Raw genomic sequence first — 14,997 nt, 5'->3', positions numbered from 1 at the left:
TCCACCACCGCATTAAACACACCAAGTGACACCTATTTCTCAAGATGGACTGGTTGTATCTGTGTATTGAAACTAGCCCATCCTGAGCCTGCCAAACATGTGATGGTAGAGACAAGCACTTTAATTAGTGTCAGTACCTATCAATCTTATTTTGGGGGGAAGGGAGGTACCAGTAAAATCCCCCCAAAGCACTGCTAACTGCACAATGGTGCTGTCGGTTGGCGTGTTTCAAGTGCTTTCCAATAACGGCTTGTAACATGACCTGACACCACTGTGGGAGGCGGCTTTATTAAGATGTGGCAGCGCAGACATGTACTCGAGGAAAACAGGTCGGTGACCCGCTGGCTCCAGACGTGGGGCTAAGAGGGCAAGGAGACACAGAGCCAGGCTGGATTCAGAGGCAGACTCGGCCTCCACGTCCTTCTCCTTCCACTCCGCAGGAATACAAACCCATCCGTGACGCTCTCCCCCCTGGCTTGCACACGAGCAAGAACAACATATTCCCCCCAAAGGCGTCCTCGTGGCCGCCCAAGTCCGACGCATTTGCGGGCGATCGCAGGCATTCCGAGCTCCTAACCTGGCAAGGTGAGCTGGGTGGGTTCTGCGATGGATGGAGGCTGGAGAAAGCCCGTGTCTGGCTTGGCAGAAGCCGCAGCCCGGGCTGGGACTTGGGCGCTTCTCCTGCCCGGAGGCAGCAGCGAGGTGCGCGGTGGCGGTGACGCCGCGGCCGCCCGGCCCCTCCCCACTGCGGTGGAGAGGACGGTTCTCTCCGAGGCAGTCGCGGGGAGCAAATCTATTCTTTTAAAGGGCTCGCATCCCGCCAAGCCCCCGCATCCGGACGAGGGGAGCCGAGCTGCGCGGGGGGCTCCGCGTGGTTCCGAGCGCACCACTCCTGAGCGCGGCCGCGCCATGTGACCCACCTTCATCCATCTTCCCGGAGAGCGAGGACCGGGTTGCCGACGTCCCTGGACAAAAGAGGACGCAGATCTTTGGAAAGCCCTCCTCCTGCGCGAAAACAAAACCCCGCCAGGCTTCCCGGAGAAGCCGTGCCCACGAGGGCTCCCCCCCAGGGTTCGAGCGCTCAGCTGCGCAGAGCTCCGCGGCTTTGCAGCGCGCACCTAGCTTTCTCCGGGCCCGCGCCCCGCCCTCCAGGTGAGCGGCGCCAGGCCCCGCCTCTCCACTAGCCACGCCCCTCCAGGCGCATGCGTAATACGACCGACGGCGCCAGGCGCCGGGGCGGCGCGGCCGTCGCAGTTCGGCGGGCGCAGTGCGCGTGCGCCGTGGTGGCTGGGGGGCGGGCGGCGGCCGCGGCAAGGAGCGGGGGTGGGGAGGAGCTGTCTGGCTCGGGCTGGGCCGGCGGGAGCGCGAGCGAGCCACGGCGGACCTTCGGGGCACGCGGACTGCGGCCTCGGTGGCCGGCAGGTGAGATGCACGGGTCGGGCGTGCACCACGAAGGGCGCGGGCGCTGGGTGCAGCGGTGGTCTGGGGACTCAGGTGAGCGCGGGCCCCGGGCGCATTGTCCGCGGGCGGCGCCCCTTAGCGCCCCCTGCCGGTCGGGCGTGGCGGGCCGGGCGCAACGGGCTGGGCCTGGGGCGGGCGCGCGCTCCTTTGTTCGTCGCCCCCACCCGGTCCCTACCGCCCCCGCCAACATGGCGGCCGCCCCCCCGGGCCCCTTTCCCGGCTCCCCGGCCCCTTCGCCCGCGCTTTGTTCCGCGCTGGGCGGGGGGCTGAGGGCGGAGGCGGCTGCCCGCAGCTTCGCGGGCGCGCCGGGGGAGGGGGGGCGTTGCGTAACCCCTGCCGGTGGGGGGAGGGGCGTGGCGGGACCCCCCCCTTCCCGTCCGGGGTCGGGTCACCCGGGGGACGCGGCTCGGCCCCGCGCGACCGCCCGCGGTGCATGGCTGCAGCTGCGTGTTCCGGGGCGGGGGGGTGGGTTCCGGGGACGCCCCCTCCCGGTGCGCCCTGTCGGGGGGCGCGGTACCCCCATCCTGCGTGACCTTGGGTGGTGCGCGCGGGAATGCGCCCGGATGGTCGCGCGGTGCGGGGCTGAGCTGCGCGCTTGGTGAGGGGGGGGTCGCAGCCCTCCTGCGGGGCCAGCGCGGGCTGGGTTTCCACCGGGGGGCTTCACCGGTGCCGGTCCACTGCGCATCGCAAAGTTTGTTTACGCAATTGTTTTTATATACATAAATAGTGTGTGTGTGTGTGAATTGGATTTCGGGTTTTGCAGAGGATTTCCCCACGCGTGGAAGTGGGTTTTGGTTACGTCGCATGCACATCAGAAAGCCAGACGAGGTACCTTGAAGTCTTCCAGGGGGGATTTCACAGTGCCCAAGACTCTATCATCCATCCTGAAATGTGCAGAGACCTCAGTAACTTTGTTCTGCTCGAATTTCCTGGATGGGAAACTACAGTCTGAAAGGAGGGTGGACGGGCAGGAGAGTAATTGCCTTCCTTGTACATAGCTTTTTGTCAGGCGGTGGGAAATGAGACCTAAACTAGAGGGAAAGCACTCCTGTGATCACCCCCCCCCCCCACCCCCGGGGTGATGAAATTTTGGAGCTGTCAAGTGAAGTTAGGCTATTCATCCCATCTCTTTTCCCCTCTTCCCTCTCCCCAGCTTTAGTTAATGGGTAAACTCACACAATTGGCAGTGGTGAGTATCATCAGACTTGATAATTATATAGTAAGGTTGCACAATATGCTTATGTCGAAATTTCGAGTAGCATTAGTTTCTTACGGGAAGTAGAATTTATTTGAATTCTTTTTTTTTTTTTTTTGAGTAAGTAGTGCTACAATGAGTATGATATAGATGACAGGCAAAGGGTCTGGTTATATTTTCAGTCATTTTTTATTTATTGGGGATAAGGTTATACTGTATCGCCTAGGTTAGCATTGATTAATGGTCTTGCCCCAGTTTTGGTAGTGCTGGGATTACAGGTGTGCTTTGCCCATTCTGAGCTATGAGCTACCATGCCCAGCCACTTCCTGCTGCTGTGCCTTGCTGCTCTGAATGCTGTGTAAGTCCTTCCACTGAATTGGGTATGGAAAGATGAGAAAATTGTGTACAGTTGAATACAGACACAACTTTTTGACCATTTTCAATTAGATTGGTTGACTTCTTGAGTATGAAACTGGTGGATAAGGGAGTGCTGACTGATCTGCTTTTGATTGATTGTGCCTGTAACAGCAATAATAATATTGGCAGCAGTTAGGTGAGTGAGTGTGTGTGAGATACTAGAGCTTGAACTTGTGGCCTGAGTGCAGTAGGTTTTTTGCTCAAAGCTTAGCCACAGGCTCCCAGAATGGTTTTGGCTGGTTGATTGGTGATAAATCTCACAGACCTTCCTAGTGGAGGTAAGTGTCACAGACTTTCCTGTCCAGCATGGCTTCCAGCTGTGATCCTGAGATCTCAGCCTCCCGAGTAGCTGGGATGATTCCAGTTGTGAGCCATCTGCCACCAGCTGCTCCAGTGACATTGTTTGTGAAAAGCTTTGCTAGTTCTGAGATTGGAGATAGAAAGTGGAAGATTGAGATTCCTCAAGTAGGTTTGGCGAATTCTTGTTATATTCCTTTTAGGGTTGTAATCTACACTGTCTTACTGGAGGCTCTGAGAAGTGTTGCAGTATTTTGCCTCTGAACTGTTTTTCTTTCATTCTTGGTGTAGTGTCAGTGAAAATCATGAAATCCAGTGGACAGCGAATAGTCCTTGGAACAGTTGTTGCAAAATGTGGGTCATTGGAATTTTCTTTTTTCTTCTTCTTCTTTTTTTTTTTGTGGGTCTTGGGGCTTGAACTCCACCTGGGTCTTGGGGCTTGAACTCCACCTGGGCGCTGTCCCTGAGCTCTTCAGTTCAAGGCTACCATCCTACCCTGGAGCCAAGCCCCCACTTCCCATTTTCTACAGGTTAATTGGAGCTAAGAGTCTCAGGTCCTATTATGCCTGTGCTGGCTTTGAATCTTGATCCTCAGATCTCAGCCTTCTGAGTAGCTAGGATTACAGGCATGAGCCTCTGGGCCCTGCTTCATTGAAGTTTTTAAAGAATAAATGGCAGTTTAAAGGTCTTAGCTGTGTGATTCTAGAATTAGACATTCGATTTTATATCTCTTCCAATGAGCTGAGTAGAGGCGTTGGTGTTTATTTAATTTAACGTTTTTCTTCTTTCATACCTAAATTTCATTGTGTTGACCAGCTGGTCTCAAATTCCTGAGCTCAAGTAATTCTTGGTTTCAACTTCTCCAGTAGCCTGAGCTTAGAAATAGTCTCAGATCAAAAAGGACCAAAGAAAGAATTAAAGAACAAAGAGGACTGGTGATTTTAAAGTTACTTTCTTTATAAGTGGAGGAGGAGGGGGAAGGAACATAGCAATAAAAGAATAACAGATTACTCTAGTTACTTTGTGTAAGTATTAAAGCAAAGGGAACTTTATTATGTGGATTAAAACTGGCCTGATGGGAAATGTGGTTGTCATCTCCTGAATTCTTTGAAGGTCACTTAACAACTTGGTTTGTTTGGCCAACTTGAGTAGGAGTGACTCCATTTTGGTAAAATAGTCCAGTCTTGGGCTTAGTGCAGGAGTCTACTAGGAAACTACTAGTGACCTCTTGTGACTCTTGACATTGTCCTTCTTCTCTGTCTTAGAAAATGGTGCTCCTGGGCCAGAAGTTTGGCCTAGGTTCAATTCCTCAGTACCACATACTGAAGTGGTGCTGTGGCTCGAGTGGTAGAGTGCTAGCCTTGAGGAAAGCCCAAGGACAGTGCTCAGGCCCTGAGTTCAAGTCTCAGGACTGGCAAAAAAAAAATGGTGTTTGTCCCTTACTTTTGAACTTAGAGTTCATGAAGTTTAGGTGGCTTGTGTGTGTCTTAATGTTTTGGGGTCACTGTATCAAGTTTGGCTCTTAGATCGATAAGAGTGCAACTAGCCTTACTGGAAGAAGTTTAATTATAGTGTTTTCAGTTTCTAGTGGCCTACCTGACTACAGTTAAATCTTCACTGGCTGTACTCCTTAATTGATAGCATTCTTTTTTTTTCTCATGTTAGCTTAGAAACACATGAAATGTATGCAAAAGGCAATATGGTCTTAAAAAGGATTATTTAAAGGTTGCAAATAATGCCTTCCAGAATTCTTAAAGTCATTAGCAGAATCTCCATTTGTGGAGGTTCTAAGTATAATACATATTTTTTCAGCTGATTAATGTGTATTCCTTTTCTTGAATGAGAAGTTGGAAGAATAGCATCAACTATTTTGCCCAATTGTTTTGCTCAGTCTGGAAACAGTAGTGTTGTGTGAAGAATGTGGGCTCTGAAGTGGCATGGCCATTCAAGTCAGGACCCTCTTAGCTGAAATCAAGCACAAAGCTAGGTAACTGATTCATGTAGGCTTTTAAGCCTTCTGTGCCTTAAACTGCAGACTGGAGTGAAACCTACCATATATGCCTGTTAGGAGAACTGAATGAGTCTTCCAGAGTTCCCAGTATAGTTCCTGAAATATAACAGCTGGTGCCAGTGAATGTGGATTTTTTTCTCCCTTCTCCGTTTGAAGTTTGTATTACTAGGCTGTTTTTTCCAAATCGAAGTGAACGGTTTTTTGGTTATGCGTCAGTATTGGTTTAATTAAGTTACAATTCAGATTTGTCAGTATGGGCATTTGAACTCAGGGTCTTGGCATTCAGCTTGCTTGCTCAGCTGGCACTTTATCATATAAGTCATGCCTTTAGTCTGGCTCTTTGCTGATTAGAAGTTGTAGAAGAAGTAGAAATTGTAGAAGTTTTCTTCCCTGTGCTGGCTTTACACCTCTATCCTTTGGATCTTGAGACTCCTGAGTGTCTAGGATTACAGGCGTAAGCCACTGGAGCCTGGCTTATAAATTAAATCTTTACATGGTACCTACGTTTCAACCTTAAAATTGTTCTATGTCCTTCCTAGAACCATTCTTGTATGACTTAAGTTCATAACCAGAGACATATCTTTACAGTCTGCTAGTGAAGATATGCATGCATACAGTGAAGGAATTTTATACCAAAGGAAACCTGGGTATTAGAGTTGGGAAGGAATATTAGATATTAGAAGAGAGAGGACAGAAATCCACAAGAGTTGGAGACCAAATCGGATTTGAATCCTAGAGAGTCCAGGTTACATTTTGCTCCTGTGTGAGTGTGTGTATCACTTTTAAGGAATGAGTAGACCTACCTCATCATGTGAAAACTTAAAGTGCTGTGAAATGAATAGGGCTCCAGGCATAAGCTAAGTGACATTATGATGATTATAGTGATGCTGGTAGTTTTGTATGGCTGCCTTGTTTGGAGTGTGTGTGTTTATGTATGTTTTATGTGTGGATGTGTATGCATGCATGCATGCCAATTCTGAGGCTTAAACCAAGGGCCTCTTGCTCTTCCTTGGCTTTTTCACTCAAAGCTGGTCTTCTACCATTTGAGCTAGAGCTCCACTTCTAGCTTCTTGCTAATTAACTGGAGATGAGTATCCCATAGACTTTTCTGTCTGGGCTATATTTTGACTGTAATTTGCAAATCTTAGCCTTCTGAATAGCTAGAACAGGGTTGAACTACCACCAGTACTCCGCTGGGGCCAGATTTTGAATATTACATTTCACATGAATACAGTTGGAGTTAGTTTGTTTTAGGTTGGATGTAACTGTTGAATGTAGGGCCAAGTTGGACCTTCGTTTTAGAGCAGAATAGAAGTTACGTTGAAGAACTGCTAGGTGCAAGTGGCATACAGCTGTAATCCTAGCTATGCAAGAAGCTGAGATCTGAGGGTGGTATTTCAAAGCCTGGGCAGAAGTCCGTAAGACTTTTTGTTTCCAATTAACTACCAAAGAGCCAGAAGTGGAGCTGTGGCTTATTTGGTAGAGTGCTAGCCTTGAGCAAAGGAAGCTCAGGGACAGTTCCTACCCTGAGTTCAAGCCTCAGGACTGACACACAGAATAAGGAATTGCTGGTGAGCATCTGTGGTCTTCACCATAACCTGTTAGAGAACTGAGCAGTCATTGGAGGATGAGGTTTGTTTGGACTCAGCATGTAGTATTATGTGAAAGGTGTGATCTACCCATCATGGATATTATCCAAATAAGGCTCCTTCTCTCCTCCAATTTTTGTACATGTTGAGACAATAAGACATTTAAAATACATATTTGAGATATGTATTTGGGTTATCTTTTTTCAAGACAAAAATTTAAAAATCTGATTTTATATAAGTCATTTAGTTTGCCTGTAGTCATATCCTTTCTTTTGCTAGCCTGAGTTGAGTGAGAAAGAAAGGGAGGGAATCTGATTTTTTGTTGTTGTTGGTGGTGGTGGTGGTAGTTGTGGGACTTGAACTCTAGGCCTGGGCCCTGAGCTCTTTTGTTCAAGGCTAGCACTGCACCACTTTGAGCCACAGTGCCCCTTCTTGTTTTCTGGTGGTTAATTGAAGGTAAGAATCTCACGGACTGTCCTGCCCGAGCTGGTTTTGAACTGCAATCCTCGGATCTTAGCCTTCTGAGTAGCTACGATTATAGGTATGAACCACCAACACCTGGCCAGATACTTCTTTTTCTGCTTACAGTCCCCCACACCCCGCCCCCCAGAGGGTGTTGAGTTGCTTTCTCTCTTTTCAGGACCCTTGTAGACTCATGGTTCAAAAATTAACTTGAACTCTGAATCTGGGTGCTATCCCTGGGCTCTTTTTGCTCCTTTTGCTAGTGTATTACTCCACTTCTGGCTTACTTGAGGTTAACTGGAGATAAGAATCTCCTTTTGCCTGAGCTGGCTTTGAATCATGATCAGCAGATCTCAGACTCCTGAGTAACTGGTTTTAAAATTTTAGCCTTTTGGTTTTGAGAACAAGGTCTTGTTACATTTCCCAGGCTGACCTTGAATTCCCTTGAAATCCTCCAGTTTCAGTCTCACAAGTGCTGAGAGAATAGATATGCATGGCCATGTTCATCCTGCTTTTAGTTTTCATTGTACTTTTTCACCATGTAAAATACTTATGTGGGTATTTCTGCAATTCAGAAAGCAGGACTGTTTTAGGGAGTCACAGTCCTTGCCCTCTGTTTCCCTTAAGTCTCTTCTTGCTCTTACACTATTCTGGGGTTTCTAGTTATGCAAATAAAATCACACACTTCTTTCTCTTTTTTATGCCACACATCTTTTCTTTCTATTAACTAACAGTTGCCTAGTTAACTAACAGTTGTTTCCATGGGTTTTCTATCCCAGGATTCAACCAACCATAGGTTGGAAATATTTTTGGAAGAAAATGTATCTGTAGTGAGGAACCAAAGATTAATTTTTCTTATCATGATTTCCTAACCAATGCGATACATAGCATTTGTACTGCATTGGTGATTTTAAGATAGCTGGAGGTGGTGTAAAATATGTGAAAGGATTTGTGTAATCTGTATGCAAATGCTACCTACCCCTTTGTAGCACCTTAGGACTTTGGCTATGTGGTGCTGGCACAGGTGATAGAATCATGGATGCTGAGGAAGGGCTAATTCTGGTATTTCTTTAAAAAAGAACATTTAATTTATTTTTATTTTTATCTTTACATGATTGGACACAAAAATTAGAATTTATTTTCTTCATTTATTTGATTGAGTTTCCCCCATCATTCCCCTTCTATCATCCCCCCAAATCCTGGTATTTCAGAAAGCTCTGCTTGCAACCTTCTTTTGTGTGTGTGTGTGTGTGTCAGTCTTAGGGCTTGAACTCAGGGCTTGGGCACTGTCTCTAAGCTTCTGTGCTCAAGGATTGTCCTCTACCACTGAGAGCCACAGCTTCACTTCTGGTTTTGTGGTGGTTATTTGGAGATAAGAGTCTTATGGACTTTTCTGTCTGGGCTGGCTTCAAACTGCGCTCCTCAGATCTCAACATCCCGAGTAGCTAAGATTACAAATGTGAGCCACTGGCTGGCTTACTTTATTACTTATTTACTCGGCTTATTATAACTTTTTTCTTAGAGATGAATAGTTGGGTAGTTTATGTTCTGTTGCTCTTATAAACAGTTTTGCTGCAGTGAACCTTGTGCATGTATTGCTTTGTATTTGTGTATGTATAAAAGCTTTTAGTTGGTGAGGTTCTCTGGCAAAAGGTACCTCCTTTATTTTGTTAATGTCAGAAGTTAATGAACGCAGAGCCTCGTGATCTCACTTGGCTTTTTCTGCTCAAAGTTGGAATTTTACCACTTGAGCCACACCTTCACATCCAGCTTTTTGCTGGTTTATTGCCTGGGTTGGCTTCAAACTGAGAGCCTTCAGATCTCAGCCTCTTGAGTAGTTCGGATTGTAGGTTTGAGCTACTGGCACCAAACCAGGCTCAGTGGTTTTGTTCTTGTTGGCCATGGGGTTTGGACTTAGGCCCTGGGCACTGCCCTTGAACTTTTTTACTCCAGGCTAGTGCTCTACTACCTTGTGCTATAGTACTACTACCTTCTGTTTGTTTTTCACCAAATTCAATGTCTTTTTCATGTTTCCTAGGCATTTAACTTGCTCTAGGGTTGTCACTTTTCAAGTGAGCTGTGACCACAAACTTAGCATGAATTTCTTTTTGTTCACAATTTACTGAGTGTCAATTCTTACTGTAGTTCTTTGGCACATGATTTTTTTTTCTTCATTTCTTAATTCTAGAACTTTTGCCTCTTCACTAAAGGAGATGTTATTTTTACAGTTCTCTTTGTTTGGCATGTCCAGATTGCTACCCACCATCACCGTTCCTTTTACTTTAGGGTCGTTATTAAGTAAAATAAGAATTGGTTGGATGCATGTACTTAGATTCTGCCAGCAGTGGATTTGACAGCCCAGATAGACTTACTATGTACACATACTAGTGCCAAGTAGCACAGTAGTGTACATAGTATGGTCACCCTGGACAGAATATAATTGAGCAGGGCAGAGAAGGTAGCACAGGATACATCTATCATGCTACTCAAAACCGTATACAACTGAAAGGTTTGAATTATTCCACTTGCTATTTTCAGTCTGCGTTTACCCCATTGCTAACTGAAAATGGAAAGTGAAACCATGGGTGAGGGAGGACTGTAATTCCTTAGGTCCTACCCACAGCAGTGTTCTCTGCTTTCTTACCGCCAGCTTTACTGGGCCTTTCTGAGCTCACTGTCCTCCTCCTCCCAGGATCTTGATATTTTTCCTTTCCCTTGCCCTATTTTTGTTTGTTTTAAATATGTTTGTGCTGGCACTCAGTACTTAGGCATTGTCCCTAACTTTTTTGCTCAAGTCTAGTGTTGTACACTTGAGTCACAGCTTTGTGTCTAGCTTTTTTTTTTTTTTTTTTTAATACTTAATTGGAGGTAAGAGTTTCACAGACATTCGTTCTTGCCTGGGCTGTGAGCCTCAGACCTCAGCCTCCCCAGTAACTAACATTATAGCATGAGCCACCAGCGCCAGGTAGGCCCCATCATTTCTTTTTGTGTGGAGAGATTGATCTTCACTGGTGCCCACTGCCTGTTACAAATACCAGTTTCCTGAAGTTCTTGAGATTTTATTTCTTGACCTTCCTAAACTGCTTTTTAAAGTTGCCCTGCAAAAAAGGGTAGGGTGAAATGCTCAGGAAACTGAGCATTTGAATGGTTTGTTGGTCTGTTCTTCAGGTAGCTGTCCTGGGATTATTTAGGAAACATTAGCTACTGTTTTGGCTCCTCTCTCTCCCAATATTGGGGATTGAACCTAGGGTCTTGCACATGCTTAGGCAAATAACCACTGAACTACACCCTAAGCCCTGTATTTTTTTTTCTTTCTTTTCAGTATTACATTGAATTCAGTCAGAAATAGAACTACTAGGGTATGTAAACACATGGATGTATATTATGAGGAAAACTGTCTTTTTCTATCAGCGCATATTGCTCAAAAGTTCCTGCTTTGGCCTGGTGGCTTGGCTCTTGTTAAGGAAAAGGGGTTTGAAATGTAAAATTGGTTTCTTTTCAAGGTGATATTAAAACACACCTGGTTGTTCAAGAAATAGTAGAGGTGCCAGGCACTGGTGGCTCATGCCTGTAATCCTAGCTACTCAGGAGGCTGAGATCTGAGGATTATGGTTTGAAGCCAGCCTGGGCAGAAAACTCTTGACTCTTATCTCTAATTAACCACCAGAAAACAGTGGTGCTGTAGCTCAGGAGGTAGAGCTCTAGCCTTGAGCAAAAGAGCTCAGAGACAGCACCCAGGTCCCACATTAAGCCCAGGACAAACAACAAGAAAAAATAAATAGAAATAGTAGAGAGTATGGGTATGTTTTCAGATACTTGTACACTGTTTGTTATTTCAGAAGTCACCTTATGTAAACATATTTTATCCTATTCAGATTAGCTAGTCACCAGCAGATTGTGAACCTGAGCTCAGCCAGCCTGAGCAGAGGGGCAGGGCCTGCTGCCTTAGGGATAAATAGGGGAGCAGCTTGCCTGCACTGTGTGCTTGCTTGCCAAGTTTTTAGCTGATGGCATACTCTTCTGCAGAAGTAAATTTTGCCTTGCTGAGACAGTTCTTCATTTTTGTGTCTATCGTTGTGACTCCAGTGGTTCTTGGAGAGCCTATTTATAACAGTGTGTTATTTAAAGGACTTGGTACAGTCAGTTGAGTTTACACAGGCTATGAGTGGGCTAAACTGTGGTCTTTGTGTCTGATACTGGACTTTGAAGTGAAGAGAGTGGACACTTGGGAAAGGAAGGTGAGTACAGTATAGGGAAGAATGAGCTGGAAGCCTTGGGCAGGTGAGGGGAAAACTGTGCTAGTTCTGATTATCTCTGGTTTTGGTTGAACTGAATACATCTAGCTCAGGAGCTATTTGGGGGGAGAGGTGAGTCAGAAATTGGCCCCAGAAATGATTGCACAAAGTTACTGCTCCTCCTTCCTCCTCCACCTGCTACAGAAGACTCTTAGGGCCTGCCCAAGCCAGAAGCATGTGAGGAAGGGGATTCTGGGAAATGTAGTTCAGCAAAGTCCCAGCTTAAGTCCCTCTCTCTCCCCCAAGAGACCCAGGTGTTCTTTCAGGGACTACCCTTAAAGATAGGCAGACAAAATTTCCAATTTGTGAGTAGTGAGAAGGTTGATTGGAAAGGAACAGACTCTTAAAAATGGACCTGGAGGCAGGCACTTGGTTAGGAGGTTGAGTTAGGTGGGGGCTGGAGGGCTGCTGTGCTGCCTGTTGTCACAGGGAGTAACCTATCTGGCCACCTCCCCTGCTGCTGGCCTCCTTTTGGGCAGAACCTTCCCACCCTTACTCTTGGAGGTTTGTGATGGGTAAGTCAGGAGGAGGTACATTCCAATCCAAAAGACTAGTTTCACCATAGACACAGGAACCTCGGACAGTTCTTGTGGGAATGGACCTTAAGGCTGTAGATAGTTTAGGAAAGACTAGAAAGATTAGATTAGACAGAATTTATTGATAAGGACCCTTCGGGTAGAGCTTCTAGACTCAGAAGTGTAGGCTCCAGCAGTTTAGAGGTTGGTTGAAGCTAAGCTAAATGAAATTGAGAGTTACAAAGCCAGAACTGCATTGGTATACTGTTGAAGGAAGGGATTCAAAGGCTTAGAGAGAGACAGGTTGATGTGGATTTATCATGTAATAGAATACCTGCTCAGTACTCTTGAGAAGATTCAGAAATCATTCTGGAGATTGCAGCTGTAAGAAATAAATTTGTGTGGGGAGCCCCAGTATTCTTGAGAGTGCTGGATATTTTTCCCTGAATGTCAGAAATGACTGTGGGACTGGGTGCCATTGACTGAACTGGGATTTTTAAGTACAATGAAATTGAGGGGGTGGGGGTGGCAAAGAAGAGTTGGGTATGGTTACTGTAGTGGACAGTGCCAGAGCAGGAATCAGAACAGGTCTGGCCTGTGGTATTGGCCAGTTGATTATGCCATCCCTAGAACTAAAATGAAGCTGTGGCTATGAAAGTCTATACATTGATCTATTTAAGTAGAAAAGCTCTAGGTCTAGATCAATGCTCAGTTGATCAGAGCAGAATTGTATTTATGTTTTTAGGTATTGGGGATAGGACCCAGGGCCTTGTGCCAAGCTAGGAACTGCACTACTACTGCTCTACATCCTGGCCCCAAGCAGTTTTTGGTCTCAATTTGCAGACTTCAGTTTGCAAACCCACACAGTTTGAATGAAGGAGAGGAGCCAGATTTTACTCAAAAGATCTTTTGTTTTCTTTAATAGAGTATGTTTGGGGAGGAGGATTCAACCCACTTACTTTATTATTTGTATGTTCTACATCACTATCCTTGCCTAGGTTTTTTTTCTCTTATCCTGTGGACTTAAAGGCTTTAAAGAATACTTTAAAAAAAATAACTCATGTTTTTGGTATAACATTTACAGACAGGAACTGGTGTGGTAGCTCAAAATAGTAGAGCACTAGCCTTGAGAAGAACAGCTTAGAGATGGCACCCTGAGTTCAAGTCCCACGACCGACAAAAACAAAATAAAACATTGAGAGATATTAAAGTATACATAGTGAAAAATATATCTTCTGTTTTTATCTTCGGTTAAGTACTTGTGATCTTGTGGGCATTTCTGCGGTTAGTTTCTTGTACATGCTCTTAAAATGATCTGTACATAAAGCCTTTACATGCTCAGGAAGTACATTTTGGCATACATTATTTTATTTTATTTTATTTTATTATTATTATTTTTTTTTTTGCCAGTCCTGGGCTTGAGCTCAGGGCCTGAGCACTGTCCTTGGACTTTCTCAAGGCTAGAGCTCTACCACTTGAGCCTCAGCACCACTTCTGGCTTTTTTCTATGTATGTGGTACCGAGGAATCGAACCCGGGTTTTCATGCGTGCTAGGCAAGCACTTTAACCACGAGGCCAAACTCCCGGCCCTTAAGGCTTTTTTTTTTTTTTTTTTTTTTTGCCAGTCCTGGGCTTGAGCTCAGGGCCTGAGCACTGTCCTTGGGTTTTTTCTCAAGGCTAGAGCTCTACCACTTGAGCCTCAGCACCACTTCCGGCTTTTTTCTATGTATGTGGTACCGAGGAATCGAACCTGGGTCTTCATGCATGCTAGGCAAGCACTTTAACCACTAGGCCAAACTCCCGGCGGCATACATTATTTTAAAAACCCTCAAATAATTCCACATACCAGAAGAAAAAAATGATGCCACTTCACCTTTTCCCTCCCTATGTAGATTTTTACTTGAGATCTTACCCCACCTGCGAGCTTTATTGTAGAGGGTCTGGACTACCTGCTGGTCCTGTTGCTGAAAGCTCCTCAAAACTGAGGTGCTTGACAGAGTGGCTTGAAGAGTACACAACTTTTCTGAACTGGACACAAGATTTAAAAGCTAAGCAGTGTTTTGTGTCATTAGCTCGTTTGAGATGTCTTGGTTTAGTGACTGGTCTTGAAGTCGTGGGCTCAGGTAGTCCTCCTGCTCCGTCCTCCCCAGTAGCAAGGACTATTACTGTGTACCATCATGCCTGGCTCTATGAATACAATAGGAAGTCTTTTAAACCATTTTTCTCTCTTCTTGAATTGGAGAATGTGTATGTTACTGCTGGACCTGCTGCCCAGCTTCCTGGCCTGTCATCTTGTTCAGGCCCACTCCCACTCTTTGGGTTTTTCTTACTAATCTGTGGGACTCAAAAAATTTCTTCAGTAGTAATGCTGGTGATATAACATGTACTATAAATGTCTCTGGATTTTACTCAAACATATTTCTAGTTGATTTGGAAGTATTATTCCTTGTAATTTATAACTTTTTTTTTTTAACCATTCCTGGGGCTTGAACTCAGGGCCTGGGCGCTGTTCCTGAGCTGTGGCTCAAAGCTATCTAGTGCTCTTACCACTTGAGCTACAGCGCCACTTCTAGCTTTTTCTCTGAGGAATCAAACCCAGGGTTTCAGGAATGCTAGGCAAGCACCACTAAGCCATATTCCCAATTCCAATTTCTAACTTTTTACTGACTCTTTATGGAAACCAAGAGAAGATACATACAGGTTTCTGTATGGCATCTGATAGTTCACAGAAACCCGTGGGCAAGTTTTTTTTGTC

The 14,997-nt window shown here is 45.7% G+C and overlaps 1 protein-coding gene across 6 annotated transcripts in view; it reads left to right on the top strand.

Annotated features, from left to right (window-relative positions):
• The window catches only part of Spin1 (spindlin 1), a 74,077-nt gene that overhangs the window by 14,040 nt on the left and 45,040 nt on the right, over positions 1–14,997 (top strand). The window contains exon 1 of one of the 6 annotated variants that reach the window (XM_090329777.1): positions 1,304–1,422. The exons of the other annotated variants lie outside the window; for them this stretch is intronic. The gene's annotated coding sequence lies outside the window, so the exon portion shown is untranslated. Of the gene's footprint in view, positions 1–1,303; positions 1,423–14,997 lie in introns of those variants that run through there. 6 annotated transcript variants of the gene reach the window in all.

Source organism: Megascapheus bottae, chromosome 3, assembly GCF_031878675.1.
Source record: "Megascapheus bottae isolate mThoBot1 chromosome 3, mThoBot2.hap1, whole genome shotgun sequence".
NCBI classification, from domain to species: domain Eukaryota; kingdom Metazoa; phylum Chordata; class Mammalia; order Rodentia; family Geomyidae; genus Megascapheus; species Megascapheus bottae.
Note: the sequence above shows the minus strand (reverse complement) of the source record. Positions and strands in the feature narration are given on the sequence as shown.